The sequence below is a fragment of the Denticeps clupeoides genome, chromosome 5 (genome assembly GCF_900700375.1).
Source record: "Denticeps clupeoides chromosome 5, fDenClu1.1, whole genome shotgun sequence".
NCBI lineage: Eukaryota > Metazoa > Chordata > Actinopteri > Clupeiformes > Denticipitidae > Denticeps > Denticeps clupeoides.
Genome location: NC_041711.1, coordinates 13,485,446 through 13,500,256, shown reverse-complemented (window position 1 = coordinate 13,500,256; position 14,811 = coordinate 13,485,446). Strand labels below are relative to the sequence as shown.

At 45.4% G+C, this 14,811-nt stretch overlaps 1 protein-coding gene across 1 annotated transcript in view; it reads right to left on the bottom strand.

Moving 5' to 3' along the window:
- The window catches only part of LOC114789936 (mannosyl-oligosaccharide 1,2-alpha-mannosidase IA), a 155,675-nt gene that overhangs the window by 139,318 nt on the left and 1,546 nt on the right, over positions 1–14,811 (bottom strand). The window lies entirely within an intron of this gene.

Sequence of the window (14,811 nt, the reverse complement as noted above, 5' to 3'; positions counted from 1 at the left end):
GTGCGTATCACACCAGTGAAGACTGAGTCGACTAGTAAATAAAACATTTTGGGAAAAACCTAATGAAATGACGCTGTCGTCCTCGCACTGTGGATTTGAGTAACGACACTGAACGCTTGTTTCCACGGCATCGAACCGTGTGGCTGTTTCGACAGGAGGAACAATACAGGAAATCCAGTTCGAATGCTGAACTTGGGCAAGACTCACACAAACGAAGAGGAACATTAATAACGCTGTCACATTTTCCGGTGGGTTTAAATGTGCTTTCGCCAGCAGTGTGTCGAGATAGGCGGCATGGTGGCATGTGGTCAGCAGAGACTGACCATTAAACCGCTGGCCATTAGTCCTCACCCAAGGCAAGACAATTATCATTATTTTTAAATCAGGCCTAACAAGCATTACGAACAAGAATGTAGACATGAATTGCTCAGCTCTCCAGTACTGCGTCCTCCCCACACACACACACACACACACACACACACACACACTCTTAATATAATTCAATTAGTGCCACACGGGGGAGGTGATATGACAGCCAGATCCCGAGGTCAAGCACAATGTAAACGACATAAATAAGCAGCTATCAGCGGCGTGGACATCCACCGCCGTTTAGCTGTTACCGTGATGGTCCACACTGATAAAGGCGCAGGAGCGATGGGACTCCTTCCATCCAGAGGCCAGCATTTTCCACCACCCCCGCCCAATAATGCGTCGTCTCGCATCCAGAGCGTCCCCACAACAACGAAGCAAATCGGTACAGTTGGACAGATGGGACAGTTAGATTAGATATCTTACTTACACACGTAAGATAAAGCTGAACATAAAGCTGTATCTTGAGAATTATGGATTGAAAAGCTCGATCATTTTACAGAAATCAGCAAGCTGTTAACCAGACACACACACACACACACACACACACAGAATGGAGAATCATATTTGCTGCTGACAGTTTTCAGAAAAGGGCCCAGCCACGTTATGCATCCTTGCCCAAGAAAACATTGTTTAATGGGGAAACTTCACAACTTCTCCCAACTTCAGCGGAAAGTGTGTGTGTGTGTGTGTGTGTGTGTGTGTAATTGAGGGAAATCACAGAGATGGAAATTTGTCCCTGCCTGCTGCACAGATTGCCTCGCTTCCATTCTCCTCCGCTTTGCCTCCCTTAATCATTCCCCCGCTCGCTCCACCCATCCTGCACGCCGCTACATTGATTGTGCTGCGCTCGGCTTTTTTGGTTAATGGCTCCCGCAGAATTAACTGGCCGCATCCATCTTGCTTTTGCTTTAAAAATGCAAGTCAGAAGGTCGCTAACATTTGGCCAACTTTCTCGGAAGAGTTGCCTGCATTTTGTTTTGGTGTCTTTCCTTTAAAGAACGAGCCTGTTGGCCAATCAGAATGAAGAACTGGGCCGAGTTGTGGTTTAGATGTGAATACGGAGAATCTTGGACAGACATCACCTGGGAGAAGAGGGAGGTCTGGAGGATGTACGTGCTCCCTCAGGAGCTGAAACGTTGTCTGGCTCGGAGGATACGGTTGGGGTGTGACGCCGTGCATGAGACTCTCAGAAGACGGAGGCCACCCACCGCGCCCGCCGTCAACACAGATTAAAACAGGAGCCTTCAAAGCCGGAGCAGATGCATCATGATGCACCAACAGCGCGGTCGGCAGCAGGGAACAAAGACCCCTCCAACAATAACGCACCTCTTCATTTACTGATCAAGACACGCTTGACATTTAGTCAAGCTTTTTTGTTCGCATACGTTAAAGGCGTCTAAGGAATTCTGCCAAGCTTTTCCCTTTTTTTTTTGCCACCTCAACTTCTATTGGCCGCTCTCCTCCTCGTCCCGCCTCTCTCCTCCTCATTAGCATTTAAAGCGACAGACACCAAAACAGCGCGTACTGGGCAAATCGCATTGTGGCATTAGATAAAAAGTGTCTGTAATTCTGCTCCAAGGCTGCAATTCAGAAAAGAGACTTCAAATATGGTATTATATGGTATTAGTATCCGACTTTGAAGTGTCTGGATCAGGGATTTAACACGCACACACCCTAGTGTTACACAAGTCGTGGAGAGCGGTTTTATTTCGCAGCGAAACGAGGTGACAACACACCACCACAAAAATGTAGCACAGCTTTTTTTTTTTTTTTTTTTTTTTTTTTTTGACAGACGCAGGCAAACGGTTGGTGGCAGTGGTGGCCAAGCGGTTAAGGAAGCGGCCCCATAATCAGAAGGTTGCCGGTTCGAATCCGATCCGCCAAGGTGCCACTGAGGTGCCACTGAGGAAAGCACCGTCCCCACACACTGCTCCCCGGGCGCCTGTCATGGCTGCCCACTGCTCACTCAGGGTGATGGGTTAAATGCAGAGGGCAAATTTCACTGTGTGCATCATGTGCTGTGCTGCTGTGTATCACATGTGACAATCACTTCACTTTTTTTATTTTTACGAAAAGGAAGGGTACTTCTGAAAAGAGTCAGTGCACAATTACAGCCGTTATAATGAAACACGTTCAGCCGAATAGAGCAGCGTTATTGTCTTGATAGGAATTGGACTTTCTTCCCAGGTGACTATGCCAAGTATTTCCAGATTATTGTTTTATTGCCCGCCTGAGCATTTTTAATGACAAAAGGGCAGAGTTGACTAAAACTGTGCGCTGTCAGGAAGGGGGGAAAACATTCCACGAAGCACAGCAATAAAACACACACGTTCACAAACAAACCCATTTGTCTCAGGAACAGGCTTTTCATCAAAGCTCCCTGGAGGGGACACAAAAAGCCCCTTTTTCCTACCCTGCCGATTCTCCTCTCTGGGTCCAGCTAGAGGTTAGTGAAAGCGCTGACTCGGGCAGGCCGCCTCCGCCCCCAAGCTGCGGGAAACTGGAGGCGGCATGTGATCTGGGCCTGACGCCTGGTTCCACAGAGGTCCTGACCGGCACACTTTCCACGCTGATGTGAGTGTGTGTGTGTCCATTTGAATTTTAAGAAGAATGTGTGCACAGTAAGGACCACTTAATTAGTATTTCATGCCGAGGAACGTGGAATAATGATCACTGATGGACAGGCCTGGCAGATGATTGGTTTTTGAGAGGATCTGGGCGTCACTCACAAATGAACCTCAGTGACCTTGACCTTTGACCTTCCCTCAAAAGGGCTCTTTAGATATTCACAAAAACAGGAAGTTCCAGTGCACTCTGACCAGCAAAATCTAACCAGATCCACCTAAAAAGAACTTGGTGCCTTCAACCCAGTCACATTCAGCAAGACCCTTTTTATGTCTCTTTTGTCCTCATGTCTGAGGCACACCAGAAGAGAAGTGTTTTATAAAACTGAAGAAATGGAAAGTAAGCAGCAATCGCAGTGTTCCTGTTCCCCAACCGAACTTCGGTAAGCCGGGATCACTCGGGGACTAAATCATTAGTGTGGCGTTCCTGATGCTCTTTGTTCTCCTCTCCGTCACACCAACTCCACCAGCCTTATGTTTAAAGGGGATAAAAAGCAGCGGCCCTTTACTCGCCCGTAATGAGCTCTGGGTGCCAGGACCGGTGTTTGATTAGTACCTTAATTGTGACGGTAATGAGCACACACAACCTTGACAAGGCCATCCAGGCGTCCAGTTAATTAAAGGTTATTTCCGGAGCTGCTGACCGGCAGAAAAGGCTTGGGTGGGACGACAACATCCAGCCAGACAAAAGGGCCGCCGACGATGAGAGAATCGGGTTCGATTCAATCAGGCTGCTCCATCGTGGCGTCTGATGGGGTTCAGCCCCACTGAACCCGAAAGTAAACCCTCACGTCTGAGACATAGACGCCACTCATTGTGTTGTCCACTGAACTGTGGGCTGCCGTGGCCGACATTATAACTCTCTTCTCATACAGAACTCACCTACTGTCCCCAACTCACCAGTCCTCGTCACAGTCACAGACTAAAGTCACAGACTCGTCACTAAAACTCTTTTATCATCATCATCATCAGTGAATATTGCTGCCAGTCTTCACTGGTGGAACAGCCTCAATCAGAGGAACATTAAAGTTCTTCATAAATATAATATCTTCTGTCAAACAACAATGAAAAGTGACAAAATTCCCTTGCCATACTGTGTATATTTAACGGTCTGCACCTCATATTAAAATCCCCCTTTTCATATCATAACTAGGGTTGGGCATAATAAAAAATCCCATGAATCACAATATATTTTTGACATCAATATTTTTTTCAAAATTCAATAATGTTTATTGCATTTTGCATTGGTCCACCACACCGCATGATGAATTCTGGAGTGATAAACATGAGACCATGCGGTGCTAAAAATTAAATGCAAAATGTACTGGAAACTGTAACCTTCAAAAACATGCATTACCCAGGTACCGCTCGCCTAATTAAACATTTATTCGTTATTGAGGAATCCAATATTGTAAAAGTGCTCCGGAAATGTAATGTGTTACATTTCATGGTTCTCGTAGTTCGCAGCTGCGTAAATGGCCAAGAGGAAACGCCCCTTCAGAACGCCCCCCATCCTGTAAGCACGATGACACTGGTTACCTGTTTTTAAAAAAAATTAAAATTAAAAAAAAAACTTCCTCAGTTCCTATGTTTTATTTTGTTTATTAAATGCATTCATAACTTTAAATTGTAATGTATACCCTATAATCTAAATCCTAACTTTAACTTTACACATGTAAGGACAACATAAGTGCGTATAATTGTAAAATATTGAATTTACAGCATTCACCAGATGCCCTTATCCAGAGCGACTTACAATCAGTAACTCAAACAGGGACAGTCCCCCTGGAGACACTCAGGGTTAAATGTCTTGTTCTGGGACACATGTGAGTGAGTGGGGTTTGAACCTGGGACCAGGCCCAGTGGGCTCCCACGGCTGGGTATCTTTTCTGCGGATATCTTCAGCACCTCCAAACACTGTTATCACGCGTTCACTCTCCCTCACACACTCTTAACCTTTACCTCACGTTTCTGTCACATTAGCACTACGTTCAGTGGCTTGTCACCATCACACAGCGTCTCTTCACACACGCCACACCCAGCCTGGCCACAACACACACACACACACACACACACACACACTGACACTTGTTCCTCTTGCTTTATGGTGTAGTCGTTAAACACCAAACTGGCAAAAATCCCTCCCATGGAACGCTGGCTGCGTTCGCCTGCGCATGTGAGGAAGCCAACAGCTTCGTTTAATCTTTACACCTATATACGACTCTCACGTGCTGCTGAGAGAATCCAGCCACACATCGCATGCCTCGGCGCATGCCCACCGCCATTTTATGGCTTTAATGTGGAAGGTGGACCAACACCGCCAGCATGTCCACAATGAACACCACTGAGACGGAGGACACAAGAAAAGAAAGGTCTACACTTGCACAGCATTACCAGCAGCCTGATCACAGAGGGAGGCAGGGACGGGCATTCATCAGAACGCACCGTGCCCGCTGCTCCACCGTCTCTGCTTTCGGCTCAGGAACACGCAACATAATTTCAGGTTTCCTCCAACAGACATTTTCTAAAAATGTCAAAACATGAAAAGTCTGAATATTCCAAAATAGCTGTTTCAACCGAAATAACATGCTGCTCCTGGACTTCTGGGCAGTGCTTACAAACACACACACACACAAGGAGTGTAAATGTATGAGCTGGCATCAAGGCATGAGCATCTGCTTTAAGTCCACTTACTGCGTTTACATTTACATTTACAGTATTTATCAGACGCCCTTATCCAGAGCGACTTACAATCAGTAGTTACAGGGACAGTCCCCCCCTGGAGCAACTTAGGGTTAAGTGTCTTGCTCAGGGACACAATGGTAGTAAGTTGGATTTGAACCTGGGTCTCCTGGTTCATAGGCGAGTGTGTTACCCACTAGGCTATACTTACTGGCACCTGATATAAACAGAGCAGCCAGAGAAAATGTCCAGGAATCCAAAAAGTTCTGTACTACTCACTGCTTCATCATGCACAGTGCACTACACCGTGTGTATATAATATGTTATTTATATGTATATGTATAATAGGGCATTGACAGGGATCCCCCTGGGAGAGGTCGGCAAGTTGTGGTTTTCCCTTCTCTCATTGTGCAGACGTAGGACATGGTACATGTAACACCTGAGGAGGTTACACCTCCCATCGGCATTCACAGCTGAACTCTGCCTCACGCAGAAACGGAACTGTCACGTGCCACACTGTCATGTTTTTTTTTGTTGTTGTTGTTTTTTTTTCATTGTTGCACCATTATACAAATGCCTTCTTTCAAAATCATACAATGTGATTTCCTGGATTTTGTCACATTCTGTCTCTCACTGTTGAAGTTTACTTATGATGAAAATTACAGACCTCTTTCATTTTTTTAACTGGGACAACTTGCACAACCCCAGAAACAGCCCCATGGATGGTAGTAGCCTAGTGGGTAACAACAACATCAACAACATTTATTTCTTATATAGCCCAAAATCACATACAGTATGTCTCAATGGGCTTTGACAGGCCCTACAGTTGACACCCCCCACTGCACACAAGGAAAAACTCCACACAAAAAAAACTCCAGGGTACCCTTCCAGGGTAGAGTGATCCTGCAAGTGGTGTCAGTGCATGGCTGGTGATGATTTGTACAATATAATAATAAGTCCTACAGTTGTAGGGTTTTAAGTGAAGTGATTGTCACATGTGATACACAGCAGCACAGCACACGATGCACACAGTGAAATTTGTCCTCTGCATTTAACCCATCACCCTGAGTGAGCAGTGGGCAGCCATGACAAGCGCCCGGGGAGCAGTGTGTGGGGACGGTGCTTTTGCTCAGTGGCACCTCAGTGGCACCTTGGCGGATCGGGAATCAAACCGGCAACCTTCTGATTACAGGGCCGCTTCCTTAACCGCTAGGCCACCACTGCCCCTGGAGAAGTCCAGAATGTAGTCCAGTGTCATGGTCTAGATTATGTGTCCATAATGATGCTACTGGTCCACTTGAAGATCCCTGAAGCTGTAAAAACACTCGCCTATGAACCAGAAGACCCAGGATCAAACCCCACTTACTACCATCCCTGAGCAAGACACTTAACCCTAAGTTGCTCCATGGGGGGGGACTGTCCCTGTAACTACTGATTGTAAGCTCTGGATAACGGCGTCTTTTGCTATTGACCAAATACTTATTTTCTGCTCCATTATACAAATAAATTCTTAAAAAATCCGACAATGTGCAGCGCTCTAAACAAACTTTTTGCACTGGTTGAACATGTGTGTCTAGCTTTTTCTCTTAGGTTCACCAAGTTTTTGACAGCATCGCTTTTAACAATGCAGTTTTACAGGTTAACATGTTCTTCTTAATAAATCGCTGTCCATGTAGGCAATATTGACTTGTAAATAACAATCTGGTTAACATTAATTTCTTTGTTTGAAGCACAATTGTACAGGGTGGGCCATTTATATGGATACACCTTAATAAAATGGGAATGGTTGGTGACATTGTACACATTTTATAAGTGGTCAGAAACTTGTAAATAGCTCATGAAAGAATAAAGTTAGGTTAAAACCAAGCACACCATTGTGAAATTATCAATAAATTTGATGTGTCACATGACCCCCGTCTTATTGAAAAAACAAAAGTTGGATCCAAGATGACCGACTTCAAAATGGCCACTATGGTCACCACCCATCTTGAAAAGTTTGCCCCCTCACATACACTAATGTGCCACAAACAGGACGTTAATATCACCAACCATTCCCATTTTATTAATGTGTATCCATATAAATGGCCCACCCTGTACAAGAAAGGCAACTCACCTGAAATGTGTTGGTACTTAAAGTGATTCACTGGGCTGAAATTTAAACGAGATAAATTAAATAAAAAGGAAATCTAAATTAAAAGTGTTTTAAGGATAATTAAGGGTTTAATTATCATCTCGGCCTGCTAATTCATCTCGGCCTGTTTGCTACTGCCTGTTGCTGAACGGCAGTGGGGAGAGGGGACACTGGGCTTGAACATTTAAGTTATATTTGAAGTTGAGCTTTATTGTCATTTCAGCTATATACATGTTAGATGTTACATAGTAAAACCGGAACCTGGTGCTACACGTAACATTTAAAAAAAAAAAAGTGTCTTCATACCAAAATATGGTAACTGTGTACATGCAAACAATTTACAGGATTAATGGAATATGATAATGCATTTTGAACAACATATATTCTCTCTATTCGGGTCCACACAGAGTTTTATCTTCTTTTTCAAGGGTGGCACTAGCGTAGCGGGTAAATTCAAATTCAAATTCAAATTTTATTTGTCACATACACAGTCATACACGGTATGATATGCAGTGAAATGCTTTTTGCGACTACTACAGACCACAGTATTGGAAATGTTGCAAGTATACAATGAACCAATATGCAAATATTGAAAACATAACCAAATATTACACTTTAACATAAAATATGTAGGGTGAAGGTGTGCAAATGAGTTAGACAATGTTTAAAGAAAAGAGAAAAAGAGCCATACATTTTTTTTTTTTTTTAAAGTAAAGAGCAGGTAAGAGCAGTAAAGAGCAGGTATATGAACCAGAAGACCAAGGTTCGAACCCCACTTACTACCCTTGTGTCCCTAAGCAAGACACTTAACCCCTGAAGACTGTCCCTGTAAATACTGATTTAAGGCGCTCTGGACAATGCGATAAGTGAATGGTTACTCTATGGCTTTGAATGTGGTGATTAATTAGTTGTTTATTCGTTGGTCACGTTTTATGGTTATTATTATATGTAGTCTCAAAAAAGATACATTTACAGGCAACTGGACATATTATGGATCCTTGACAACGTTATAAGTAATAGTGGTGGGAATAGGCTCATACTGGACAATTGGACTATAATTATACTGGTGATTGCTTTAGAAATGATTAGAATAAGGAAAAAGTTCCCAACGCTGCTGATTAAGCCCAGTTTAATCTCTCACTGTCGCCCATCAGGCAACAGAAGCTGATTACTCATCCCGCTTTATCATCTCGGGGTCAGAGTGCCTGCTGAGCTGTTCGTGTAATGGGATCCTGTACATAATGTAGGGAAAAAAATGCTCCACCGCCACCCCCCCACCGACTTACACCGCATGTCTACTAAACGTCACACCGCTTCCTCCGCTCTGGCCAATGCCCACCCTCGGGCGAGCAGCACAGGCCCAGCAACTCAACACAGACAGGAGAGAAAAACATGGTGTTCCCCTACAGGGAGCTCCCCTCCAGCTACTGCCCCTCATTTACAAAGGAAGAGGAGCCAGACACGTAGGAGAAGGTAGGAGGAGGTAGAGGGATGGAGACAGAACAAGACATGGAACACAACAGTGACCTAAAAACGTCTCTGTGCTGCTACCCTGTTTCCTTTTCCATTTTCTCGCTTCCTTCCCTCTGTCCTCCCCTGAGGGCACACGATGCAGACTCCTGACACAGGAAGCGTTTCAATCTGCCTACGCAGCAGCAGCGACAGGCCCGCGGAGCGGTCTCAGGACGCTGGGGGGAGAGGAGGCAGAACAAAGACGGCAGCCGGACCACCGAGGGCTTTAATATCACACCCGTGAACTCCCCACAGGCTCGCGGCAAAGAAAACAGGGCCCTGGCACATCAAACACAGGCACACCAGCGCCTGGCGTCAGCACTGCGCCATGGCAGAAAATACAAGACGCTGTGTGTGTGTGTGTGTGTGTGTGTGTGTGTGTGTGTGTGTGTGTGTGTGTGTGTGTGTGTTGGCCTCGCTCTTCGTTTGAGGCTGCATTGACAAGGATTAGAACCCTACAGAATACATTGAGGATACTGTTCTTATACATTTTTATTTAAAACAGACTTTTTACAAGTTTTTTTTAATAATCTTTGTGTATTTTAATTATGATATTGGCCTCCATCTATAAATAAAAAAACTAAGATAAAATTATTCATTTGCGGCATTCCATTTTCATTCCATTTAATTTTCAGTTTAAAGAAAGCCCTGTTAAACTGTTAACATGCAAAATGTTCCACAGCTAATAGTTTTAAATAACTGTCATTTCAACTTTGGCCAAAACAATCGTGATTATGGCTACTGCCGAAATCAAACATTGTTAAGTCAATGAATAATAACTTGACACACAAGAACCTGAAGATCCAGAAAGCGTAAATGCCTGTAAGCCTTCAGCGGCCTTTCATGTGTCCACCTGGCAGGCCACTTCGTCCCCACACCTGGTCCGGGGGTGAAACCGGACACCGAGAGGTGACAGCGGGTCACCCGGCCTACGTGGCGAGTTGAAGTAATCCTGTCCTCTTCACATTAGTGCAGTTTCCACTGTTTGTGTAAAATTATTGTAAATAATTTGGTTGGTTCTTGGTTTTTTGTAATTATTGCGGTAATTATCACTCCTGTTGCATAATTAAATCACGGGCTCCTACTTTCTGAGTCTGGTTTCAGCTTTTAAGGATGGAACAGGTCGGTTTAAAGGTTGTAGGCTGTTTTTAATCGTTTTTCCCCATTAAACAAACAATTTTTTTCATGAAAACCAAATCTGACAAATGGGCACAGTCCAAGGCTGGAAGCTGACTGAGAGGCCTCGCCCCAATTTTCATGCACTGCAGAGCATATAGAGGGGAGGCATGGAGGGAAAATGGAGCTGAAAGAACCTCTGTGTCACGATACGTATCACATGGTCAAGTAGAGATGCCAGTTCCCAGAACACACTGCTCCAATACGTCAAACAAAGGCAATCTGATAAAGTGTGTGTGTGTGTGTGTGTGTGTGTGTGTGTGTATATATATATATATATATATATATATATACACACACACACACACACACACACACACACACAGTACATATTATGAATGTTTTATTGAATTTTCATCTCAGTATTACAACGTATGGTTAGATGGTGCAGGTCTACACACAGAAGCACACACTCACAGAAGCAGTTGAAAACCCACTTATTCCTAAAGTATTTCAGACAAATCTAACACTTACATACGCACATGCACACACACTGCACAAAATAAATGTAGAACATTTTTTTTCTTCGTCTAGCACTTTTCTATGTCTGAGCGTCTTCTTTTTCTGACAAGTTTGAGCCTTATCAGGGCTCTTAGTTTTATAAACTCAAAATCTATAGAAATCGAACAAGAATTGCTGGTGTCTTCCTCCTGTAAGTCGCTTTGGATAAAAGCGTCCGCAAAATAAAGTAAAGTAAAGTAAAGTGTGCCACCTCAAGCTCATGAGCTCATCAAGCATCTTCCAACTCCAAAGCTGGATTTCTGAGCAGCCGGGCTCCTCCCCACACACTCCCTCGGTGAGGTCCCCGCGCCCTATTACACTTCATCAGGCCTGCACGCGCCCGCCGAATGTTCCATTACCGCCACCGGGGCCTTGAAGAACAATCGCCATAGTAAAGGACTTCCGGGACCGGGACCGCTGCCTCGGGTGCGAGAACAGATCCACTTCGGTAGGCATGGGGGCGCTCTCCACCCCTTCATTCATCATCTAGCAGCTTTTTCGCGGAAAGGAGTGAGGGGGGTGGGGGGCGTTTACTGACCTCCAGTCCTGCCCAAAGCCCAACACCCGGAAAGCCTGGAGCTCACAACGCGACTGTCACGCCTCGCCACAAACCTTCTGACCCAAATCACATTTCGCATTTCAACTATGCTACAGACAACAAGCCTGCTAGACAACTGTGTGCATCGTGTGCTGTGCTGCTGTGTATCACATGTGACAATCACTTCACTTTTTTAGATGGAGAGGTCAGAAATCCTGACCTTCATTCGACCATTACTCCTGCAACCATCAGAAGGTTCTATTATTCACACACGTAAAATCATATATAACGTACATCTCATAGTACGAAGAATAATATAATGGGAGGAAGGAGGCCGTTAAACAAACTGAACCCAACGTGCTGTGCTTCTGTGTTGCCATGGCGACCCAGTTCTCCGTAACTGTGCAGGTTCACTGGGATCGGTCTTAACCTGCAAGGTACTCCGCGGAAAATGAAACCGCAACGCACACGGCAGGCAGGCAGGTTCTTACGGTGTCTCCCGGCCTGATTTACGGTATCTGTACGACATTCAGAGAAAGGCGCAATTAAATCGCTCACTTTCGGGGCAAATCAGCTCTCACTTCGGTGACGTGTTCGCTGTCTCCCATCTCCAAATACGTCTCCAGCTGTATTTATTGGACATTTCCTAATACACAGACATATGTAGGTAAATATAGCGGACATGTACCTACGCAAAGCTGCGAGAACCTGCCAAATGTTAGTGCCACTGCCCAGCTGGCAGCAAATGTGGACGCTCTTCCTCACCTTTCTTTCAAACGTTTCAAAATCCATAATTAGGACTATATTTGCAGTTCTATACAATTATATCTGGATTCCAGAAATGAATAAATCCCATTTTTAAAAACTGTAGTATGTGGACCTGCAAATTTCAGAATCATTTCAGTGTGACATTTGACACACAGTCTAACATGTGATTAGAGAAGATCTCACTTTGGACACACAGGCCCTTGACCCCTGATGTACAAACATTTCCACACAGGCCAAGCAATCAACTTACTCAACAACATGTTTACCCCGTAAAAACCGTACAAAACAAAGGGACTGAGAATGGCAGACCGTGCCGTACGATCGTACGTTTCAACAGGGTTTACTGCTGATCTCCTGATCCGATTTTTTCCGGATATGAGTTTGCAGCGTAAACGTCCTCTGTGACGTGACATGCTCGCCGTATATGCTCATCTTATGTACCGTGTTACAGCACCCCGTCTGAAAGCGTCACCTGACCCACCGCCCGTGGGTTGCGGCCATATGTGGCGCAGATGAGCCGGCTTTAGTGCGATAACAGTGCGGACGTGGAGAGTGAGGAGCCGAATCTCCACCGACTCCTCTGATGAAGACGGCTTCACGTGTCACGGCACTAAAATAGCGAAAGGCCCAGTTTTCGCACGGCGCACTGGGCCGGGATCGTTACCAAAACCTTATTCATGAGCAGCGTCTCGGCTTTGGCTCCGCATCTGTTACGTCTGCCCCAGATGTTCGACGTAATAAACTTACTGAATCTACGCCACGGTCTCTTGGCAGGCGAATTCGAGAGAGAGAGAGAGAGACACAGCCTGGCGGCTCCGCCAGAAACCGTGAAGAGCAGACAACAAGCGCTCCCCTCCAGCCGGGGTCGGGGGGGGGGGGGCTTCCACTTTGCAGCAGGCAGCAAGGTCCTGGCCATCTCTTCTCCACGCCTCGCAGCGACAAAGCAGAGGGAAATTCCTGCATGGGACTCATTGTTCGCTGCCGCTCTCCAGTTACCGGGACCTCCCGGTGGTTTGGAGAGGGGGTCTACACACGAGACGGGGCGGTGCACGGGGTACAAGCAGCAGAACGTGCCAGGCACAGCAGCACCACCCAGAACAGGACACTGAAAAAGCTTGTCATGGAAAAAGAGATTTCAACTTCCCATTCTTTGTACAAATAGGGAATAGGGTGGTAGTAGTCTAGTGGGTAACACACTCGCCTATGAACCAGAAGACCCAGGTTCAAATCCCACTTACTACCATTGTGCCCCTGAGCAAGACACTTAATCCTAAATTGCTCCAGGGGGGGGACTGTCCCTGTAACTACTGATTGTAAGTCGCTCTGGATAAGAGCGTCTGGTAAATGCTGTAAATGTAAATCACGTCATCGTTCACAGCAGCCTTTTCACCCAACGACTGGAAAGGAGACAAGCTGCAACTTCGGACTAGATGACTTTCAAAGTCTGTGAACAGTTCACAGTCGCGATCGGGGCATAAGAATTCATATGAAATGGATGATCGTTCAAAAGTGGATCACACACACAGACACACACACACACACATATCACCTTCAACTGGTCTGTGATGTCTCCTCAACAATGTTCTGTCAAGCAAAGACATGCAAGGGACCAATGAGGTTTTGGGAAAACAATGATGGACACAATAAGAAGTTCTGAAAAGAGTATATGTCAAAAAATATGAAAACTGGACTGGCACATGTGGACGGCGTGGTGGGCGTCTCCTCTTCCCGCCCCATTCTGTCTGATGTTCAGCTTGGCCAGCGCCTTCGACCACGTTCACACGCAGCGACTGGCCGGCGACCTCGATCGCGAATATCGATTAGAGTCCTACGAGTAGCGATGGAGACGGTCCCACTCCAATCCTGCTCAGATCATGCCACTGTTCACCGTGACAGACCCTGCAGCACAGGAGACCAGAAACCCACCAAACACCGGCAAAAACGGCAGGTTCCTGTGATGTTCTCCTTGCGGCGAGTAATTTACTATTAAAACACCACTTTCCTGCCTCTTCCCAGACAGACACTAAAATATTCATTCTATTCATAACCCGGCGTTAGAGTTTAATTATGCTTCTTCCGGCTTTGAGTGCAGCAAACTCCAGAAAAGAGGTTCTTAACAAACGTAGGCTTCATAGAAGACTGGTCACAACACACACACACACACTTTTCACACACATCATTATGAAACAATATTATGTTAAATTATTTCCAAAGTTCGCTCAATATCACAACAGGAGGATCAACTCACTTTCTACACACACACACACATACACACACATGTGTTTTCATGACCATTTACGTTGGTAGATTCTCACTGAAGGCATCAAAACTATGAATGAACACATGTGGAGTTATGTACTTAACAAAAAGTGGAGACCTGACCTCCACAGACACCGGACCTGAACCCAGTCGAGATGGTTTGGGGTGAGCTGGACCGCAGAGTGAAGGCAAAGAGACCAACAAGTGCTAAACACCTCTGGGAACTCCTTCAAGACTGTTGGAAAACC